The sequence below is a fragment of the Rattus norvegicus genome, chromosome 5, assembly GCF_036323735.1.
Source record: "Rattus norvegicus strain BN/NHsdMcwi chromosome 5, GRCr8, whole genome shotgun sequence".
NCBI lineage: Eukaryota > Metazoa > Chordata > Mammalia > Rodentia > Muridae > Rattus > Rattus norvegicus.
Window position 1 is genome coordinate 134,406,275 of NC_086023.1, and position 8,905 is coordinate 134,415,179.

The window sequence follows — 8,905 nt, forward strand, 5'->3', positions numbered from 1 at the left end:
TTTCTAATGAGTACTCAGAATTAGTGTTATAAATTTATAATTTTCAAGCCTCATAGATTATTTTCTACACAAATCTCCTGCAGAGCATTATAAGGACTATAATACGCTATACTCCCCTTCTCTGTATCACTCAGGAAATCAGGGTATACTTTTCTGACAACCCAGTATGAAGCGGATCTCTTATACCAAGATAAACACCAAGCTAAAATATCACCAACTTCTCTTTATTTTTGTCACATGACCCAGAGCAAAGCACAACATGGGGTAAGTGAGAAACCACTGGTAAAGACACAGGTAGACACCAGGTCTGGCAGGAGAGTTCCTACACAGGAAGCCAGAAGGACTTCGTGGAGCCTTGAGAGGCTGATGGTTTAGACCTCTGATGACTCACAACAGGGATAAGACTGGGAGTGTGTCAGGCTGTACAATCTTATCTACACACAAAACAGCTTTCTAGGATGTTCTGGACAAGTATCTCAAGATATCTTTATATCCCCAGAGAAATGTTTACATGTGTTCGCAGAGTACAGAGGAAAAGCACGTGAGAGGCTGAAGAGCCTGCTCAGCACTTTACCAGCTGGAGACATGTGGTACCAGCACACCAAAGGCTCAGGAACTTAGAGCTGTTCTCACTCCCTCCTCCTGGGCAGCCAACCCATGTGGGCACAGTGCTTTGTGCACAGTGTAAAGTTTATCCTTGTGTACTCAAGTGCTGGTTTCTCTGCCCTCATATCTTGTTTCAATCTGGACTGGCATTGTAATGCTTATGTCTAGAATCTCCTGTCTCAAGTCTATATAAACAGTTCTTGCCATTTATTCTCTGCCCTATCAATAAATGCTGATCACCCAGTGACTGGGCAGAAGAGAGACTGGGCTGGGGGTGAGGGGTGCTTTCATCAGCCGACAGGAGGAGAAAGAGGAGAATTCAGGTTGATGGCTGGGAGAAGATCCAAGAAGACACCGTGGGAACAAACCTCTAAAGCAAAGAGAGCTGGAACAATATTAAATGGCAAGCATCATGGAGATGAAGCTGGGAAGTGGCCAGATTAGCATACAGGATTATTAGATCAACCACTGCCCAGATATTGAGATGCAGCTTGAAATAAAACTTAGTTTCTCTGTGTGGTTATTGGGGAACTAGCAAAGGTGAAGAAATACAACTGCAGGAGCACTTCATTGGTTTGCATTTATATTAAAAATCATTCATTTTGCAAACGCATTAGCCTTTTTAGACATAGCACAGTCTTCTGATAGTGTTTTCTCAGAGTCAGCACCCGTACACTGTGGTCCAGAAGGGAGCAAGGCTGCATCTCAAATGGCAGCTAAAGTGGGTAAGAGAATCTCCCATGTTATAGATTTTGGTGGTAGAACTATAATTAAAATAATAAAAAATATATAATACATTTGAATATGAGCCATTTTTTATCTTTGAGTTGAGAAGTCCCAAAATGTTTACTTTTGTTGTTGTTGTTGTTGTTGTTGTTGTTTACTGCTGTTGAACAATAATTTATTGCGATCTCTCCCTCCCAGCCTCTACAATTCGAGGTCACTTTCTCCGCTTGTAGATCTTGTTTGCTAGTTCCAGGAAGATGGATGGGGGCAGGGGCGCGGAGCACTGCTCTATGAGCCTCTTGAGGCCGTTGTAACTGTCTTCCTCGTACTTGAAGAACACATTCTGCAGATCCAGCGCCTCATACAGTGCTCTCACCCGCGCCCCTTTTTCTGGGTCCTTCTGCCCATAATTCTCCTCTAAGATCTGGCGCTATTGAGGAGTGGCTCACAGCAGACACTGAACCATTAGCCAGCTGCATTTGTTGTCCTGGATGTCAGGGCCGACCTTTCCGGTCACACTGGGGTCTCCAAAGAGATCAAGGTAGTCATCTTGGATCTGAAAGAACTCACCCATCTCCAGCAGAATCTTTAGAGCGTTAGCGTGTTCCTTCATCAATCCCTGCCATGAACACAACAGCCCCGTGGGCAGGTGGAAAGTGTAGAGAGCTGTCTTGTACTTGACAATAGATTTGTACCTCTTTTCAGTGTATCTACCAAGATCCACATGGCCCTGGGGTGCTGTGATGAGATCGAGAGTCTGCCCGATCTCAGTCTGATAGGAACTCTGTAGAAAGAGTTCCAGCGGGTTGAGGTAGGAAGGCTGCTCCCGGCAGTAGAACTCCAGCAGGCGGTAGATGGAGGCTTCCAGAAGCAGAGCATCATTGACGGAATCCAAGCCTATGCCCAGCTTCTGATACCAGCAGATCTGCCCCGGCGAGCGAGGGAAGAGTCCATGATGTCATCTGACACGAGGAAGAAAGCCTGGAGCAGTTCTACACACCAGGCCACAGCCAGGGCCCACTGAAGTCTCTCAGCATCCTGTTTCCTCCGCTCCACCAGCTCCTGGAAGGCCTGTACCACCGTCAGACCCCGATTGTACTTGCCTCCTACAGTGTTGTACTCCAGGACCTCCTTGAGCCGGGTAATAGCATCCCCGTCTCGGGTGTCCCAGTTCATCCTCAGTCAGCACCTTGACAGTCTGGGAGAAGTGCGAGATGAAATTCTGCTTTTCTTGGTTATAAACATGCAATTCCTGCTCCCCATTCATTCTGACAGAGGAGCTAAATGCTCTGTGCTTCAACGCAGATTCTCCTCGGTTTACTTATTCTTATTCCATTTTTATAAAGCATTATTTTCTTCTTAAAAGCATTTCTCGTCCTTTTTCCTCTTTCTGAAATAGCATTCTCTCCACATGCCTTAGTTTTAAAATAAATTTTTCTAAGAAATGTCTTTCTTTACATGAAATGTAGCTTTTGTGCTAAAGCTCTCAGTCTTGTACCTCTGCCTCTGATGAGGTTCCTTGGGTTATGATAATTGCCAATTCTGATAACTCCATAATAAACAGTGTTGCTATTAGAAGTTAGTCATTTTCATACAATTTGTTTAAAAACAGTCAATCCACACAGATGCAGAAACTGAACGATACAGTCCAAGCTGAGAAATGCCTGGTACCACTAGAAGCTGAGGCAGGCTCTTGGGGGCATATTGTCTCCTCCAGAAGCAAACCTGGTGATAACTTGATTTCAGACTCTGGCCTCCAGAACTTCAAAGAAATATATATCAAGAAGTGGGAGGGGGTTGGGGATTTAGTTCAGTGGTAGAGAGCTTGCCTAGCAAGCACAGGGCCCTGGGTTCGGTCCCCAGCTCCGAAAAAAAGAAAGAAAAAAAAAGAAGTGGGAGGAAGATGGGGGATCAGACAGGAAGAGGAGGAGAGGAGGGGAGGGGAGGGGGAAGGAGGAGGGGAGAGGAGAGGAGGGGAGAGGAGGAAAGGAGGGGAAGGGAGGAAAGGAGGGGAGGGGAGGGGACAGAAGAGGAGGAAAGGAGGGGAGGGGAGGAGAGGAGGGGAGGGGAGGAAAGGAGGGGAGGGGAGGGGACAGAAGAGGAGGAGAGGGGAGAGGAGAGGAGAGGAGAGGAGAGGAGAGGAGAGGAGAGGAGAGGAGAGGAGAGGAGAGGAGAGGAGAGGCCAAATCTTTGGAGATCCTGAGTTCATACTAGCAGGAGTTATCATGGTCAGAGCTCAGAGGCTAGATAGAGTTAGCACCAATAACACCAGCTTGGTGAGTTTCTTACCAACTTTGTATCTTTTAGAAGACTTGTGTACAAGAGGACTGAACACATTTAATCAGAAGATCAACACAGAAGCCTTCCAAATAGGAACTAAAGGGATTTGCTACACAAGCCTAGTGACCTGAGTCCTATCCCCAGAACCCAGGTAAGGGTGGGAAGAAAGAACCAACTCCACAAAACTGTCCCCCAACCTCCACATGTACCCTTGTCACGTGAGCGGACATGCATCCGCATGCACACGCACAGGCACACCACCAACAGCATCAACAACAACAATAAACCCAGCTTCTACATTTTAAAACGTGTGTGTGTGTGTGTGTGTGTGTGTGTGTGTGTGTGTGTGTGTGAAGATGCCCATGGATGCCAGAAAAGGGCATCAGATGCCCTGGACCTAGAGTCCCAGACAGTTTTGAGTGTTCCAAAGTGGGTACTGTGAACCAAAGTCAGGTCCTGTGGAAGTGCGGCAAACACACTTAACCACTGAGCTAACTCTCCAGCCTCAGCTTCTACTTTCTAGTCTTTGCTTCAGTAGGTTAACAGTTACCGTAGGGACGCAACAGTAAGGGCAGAGCAAATTACATAATACACTGTACTTTACTCCATAAGAAGGAATCTATGTGTACACTCTGTTAATGATTTGTTTGCTCTGCCTTAACCTTTCATCCAGATGGAATCCAAGTGACTGCTCAAGAGGAATTCAAGATTCAATGGCCTGGGTGTTTGTGAACTTCTCCTGCTCCAGGGAGATGATAAGAAAAACATCAACACCACATAGTCTTAGAGCCAAGACTGACCCCCTGACCACAGGGGTGACCAAGTCCTGGGATGATTGCTTCTGTTCCCCCTCTATAAAGTCTGCTGGCTGAAGATTAGATGGGAAACCAATCTGTGGAACACTAACCCGTTACCTTCTCAGATTCTTGGCTCTCTGGATAAAATACTGCTTAAAGAGTCCATTCCTGCTTTGTACATGTGATGGACAGAATGGGCTGTCACTTATAGATCTATAGCACTGACAATCATGAGTTTAGACCTCTTACATGTTTAAGGAATAGTGCAGGTAACCACAGACAGACTCGTTTTCTGAGATACAAGCATATCACACGTATACAATAACAAAATATTTATTTTGTCAGGGGAAAATGCTATAGGTCATGGTTTTAAAGGGGCCTGCATAAATGACATGTTTTCAGCTGAGTGGTATGGATTAAAAAATAAAAGACATATCAAAAGGATTTCAAAGGTCATTTTAGATGCTAACAGACAAGATACACTAAGTAAAACAGCATTTGCTGGCCTTTACATGTACTGATTACATGTCTGTAGCTGTAAGCTTTTGATAATACACCAATTTCAGGAAGACAACTACACAACTTCCTAGTACATAGGGTATTAATTTTACTGAAAATACTTTAAATACCTTCTTATAAAGTTGTCATTTAAAAGACTAACATAAACTTAATAGAATTTTGACATTGCTTGAGATAGGCTCATAAGTAGTCAAAATCCCAGAGAAACACCTGGAAACATAATCCATTATCTTAATAAGATATAAAATCTGGATAACTTTAAATGTACATAATCATCAAAGTAGATATAAAAATATCCAATCTCAGAATTTATAACAAGATATGTTTTCCATTAAAAATAAATTATCGTTAAGTGAAATTTTTATTTTTCCACTAGCATAATTATATCAACTCAACATTAATTTATATATACATATAAATATACATAAACATTTTATATATATAATTTTAGATGGAGCAAAGCCCAGAAATCATGTAACTATCTCTGCACATCTACACACAGGCTAATCCTAAAATTAATCTTTATTTTTGTTTTTTAAGCTAGTCTAATACAAAATTGTTTTGAAATTTTTAGTATTTAACAAGAGTGTTTTAATAATAAAATTGTCTTATAATGTAAGATATTAGTTATCTGTCTTGTAAGTTCTATAACAAGGGTTGTTTTTTTTTCTCTCCACCTCAGTTTCTACCTATGGCCATGAGCACATGTCCCCCTTTCTTCCTCTGTTTTTCATAAGCCCCTTTTCCTACTGATAGTTTATATGTAGGAACTGAAGGAAAATAGAAAGGAGATTTAAATGATATCTTTTGGTATGTCCAGTTACAACAATGGTGAGAAATAGGAACTGTACTCTCCATGAGTTGAGGCCATGGGATTTTTCACCCTTGCTTTGCTATTTCAGACCTACACATCTTAGACAACTTCTTCTGCATGTGTACCTATATCTCCTGCTAAACCCATGCTAACCTATCTCGATTCAATGCCTTTAATCCAAAAGGAATAGTTACATTTGTTTAATGTTTTCTGAGTATCTCTATTGCCATGTGATATAGTCACTGCATTTCCTAGATTTCATTGAGGAGGTATATCAAACCTCCATGGCAGGGGCTAGAGAGATGGCTCAGCAGTTAAGAGCACTAATTGCTCTTCCAGATGTTCTGAGTTTAATTCCCAGCAATCACATGGTGGCTCATAACCATCTGTAATGGAATCTGATGGTGCCCTCTTCTGGTGTGTCTGAAGACAGCAACAGTGTACTCACATACATGAAATAAGTGAATAAATCAAAAAGAAAGAAAGAAAGAGAAAGAAAGAAAGAAAGAAAGAAAGAAAGGAAGGAAGGAAGGAAGGAAGGAAGGAAGAAAGAAAAAAAGAAAGAAAAAGAAAGGCTTAGTCTTTAAAAAAAAATTACCTCCATGATGGGTCCTTTGAGTCACTATTTTACAAGCTCTATCTACTAGTTTCTAAAGGAGACTTAGATTCTCCCCATCTATATACTTCCTGCATTAAGCCTACACCAAGGGTTCTAACACTCTGAGATGACTAGACCTGAGAGGCTCACACAAATTCAAGGGAGCACAGGACCAAGTTGTAGGGAATCACAGATTCCTTCCGGGACTTGGACAGCAAAGTTCTGGATGTTGAACAAGCTGTAGCCAACAAGAAGGTGACAATAACAAGGAGGAACTGGGAAGGAGAAAGCCTTTTATGGTAGTTTATCCCAACTGAGCACAGTATGAACTGAAATCAAGCAGATCTGTGAGACTCTGTGTTGGCAGACATTCTAGTCCTTTAGAAAACAACTTACTAAAATTAATTCTCAGTTAATTCTGAAGCTAGAGAGATGGCTCAGCAGTCAAGAGCACTTACTGCTCTTACAGAAGGCCCAGGCTGGGTTCCCAACTCACATGGCAGTCAGTATACAACTGCCTGTAACTCCAAATCTAGGAGATCTGTCACCTGCTTCTGACCTCTACAGGTTCCTTCACACATGTGACACACATACATACAGACACAGACACAGACACAGACACAGACACACACACACACACACACACACACACACACAAATAAAATAAAATAAAATATAAGTAATTAATAATAAATAAAAAGCAACTTGTTAGTCAGGTGATGGTACACACCTTTAATCCCAGCACTCGGGAAGCTGTCTGAGTTCAAGGCCAGCCTGGTCTTCAGAGTGAACTTCATGACAGACAGGATTACACACAGAAACCCTGCCTCGAAAAACAAAAACAAACAAAAGAATTTCCATAAAATATTTTTCAAATAGTTAATCCTGGCTTAATACTTCAGCAGCCTATAGTGCCTCCACAGAGAAAAGCCACTGCCAAGGGCCCATGTGTTTTAAAGCAGTACAAGGACCCTCCGCTTTATCCAGAGGCACAAAGTTCTAAACATGCCAGCCACTTTATTTGTTCTCCTTTCTTCTCCAAAACTTGGTCAGAGGCCTTTCTGACTGTGATAAAATGCAGTGGTGAAAGAGACAAGAGGAAATCCTGTGCTCAGAATGGGGAAGGTTAAAGCCAGCACTAGTCACCTCTTACCCCATGGCCATCTGCCACAGGCATGGAAAAAACAATCTTTTAAAAAAAGGCATTTCAGGCTCCAGATCCGGTCCTTATCCTCCCACAAAGAGTTCCCTGGGGAGGAAGAAAGTGGAGACCTTTTGTATTTGTCCCCAGAAGGTAGAACAACAAAACCAGGAACTTACAGGCTGTGATAAGTCAAAAAGCTGCTCTCTGGATGTGGAATAGCCATTCTATTCATGAACTCACAACAGCTTGGATACTCATCCTAGGAGCAAGCAGTCGCTATTCCAAAGTAGATGAGACAGATGCTTATGAGGTCCCACCCTCAGGTGAGGAGCTACTGAGTGTCTGTGGCTGCTGGAGGAAGGCAATTTTCTTCAGGGATATGACTTCTGATAGATTTCCTGTGTTGCATTCAATGGCCCCACACCCATGTGCTTGTGGGTATTACTAATTGTAAAAGAAGAAGAGGAAGAAGAGGAGGAGAAAGAAGAGGAAGATATGAAAGTGAGAAAGAGACATGGGGAGGTCTGGAGAGGGGGAGGAGAATGTACATGACTAAGATACACTATATACACATATGAAATTGTCAGTGGATAAAAATGTAAAACTTTAATGACAGGACATAATATCATCATCATTTATAAGTTCACTAAAACTCTCAGTATCAGCAGTATTTTCATCTGGGGTGAGACGGCTGATGGGAAGCTTCCTGCATATGACTCCCTGAATCATAAGTCAGGGTAGATAAGGAGAGTTTACAGTCCAAGAAAAGGATGAAAAGGCCATTAGGAGTCAACAAAGAGATGACAGGAGACAGCTATAAAACACAAAGAAACGTCCCAGTGAACAGGAACTTGAGAGACAGTCTGTAACTCCCACTGCAGCTCCCTCTGGGTCAGCAATACGAAGCCACAAGGTGAACCAGAACAGGGCCACTGTCCTGAAGAAAACGGATTAACAGTTCTAATGTTAGTTAAATGGGCAGGTATCCTGAGAGGCAAACTCTTGTGTTAACACACCTTTCCTTTAGTTCCTTTGATTTCATCTAAAACCCTTCGGGGGGGGGGGGGTGGGGAAGCAGAACAAGACCAGAAGTGCTCCTGACAGCCATCTTTGTGGAGCAAGCCAAGTGCTCCCGAAAATATTTCTCTGCCATCTTCATGATGCAAAGTAAGCATGTTCAAGTGTGTTTCTCTTCAGCATCTTAGCCTTTCAAGCATATGCTCCAAGACCTTGGGCTACATATATCCAGGACTGTGTCCATCATCCCTCAACTGTGATCTTAACCTGGGAGTGCTAGGTATAGAATGGGCATACTTGGGAATGTGCCCACCCCAGGTACTTTCCTGTGTATGGGTTCTCTGAGTAAAATCCCTGTATCTACTTTGTCAGGGAACATGTGCTTTGGGGAGTGATTCCATTAT

General features: G+C 42.8%; 1 protein-coding gene and 1 pseudogene across 1 annotated transcript in view; both read right to left on the minus strand.

The window, feature by feature from the left end:
* The window catches only part of Cyp4b1 (cytochrome P450, family 4, subfamily b, polypeptide 1), a 37,829-nt gene extending 30,468 nt beyond the window's left edge, over positions 1 to 7,361 (minus strand). Inside the window, exon 1 of the mRNA XM_039109255.2 lies at positions 7,071 to 7,361. The gene's annotated coding sequence lies outside the window, so the exon portion shown is untranslated. The remainder of the gene's footprint in view (positions 1 to 7,070) is intronic.
* Fdps-ps2 (farnesyl diphosphate synthase, pseudogene 2) lies at positions 56 to 3,222 on the minus strand (annotated as a pseudogene).
* Positions 7,362 to 8,905: the final 1,544 nt, after the last annotated feature.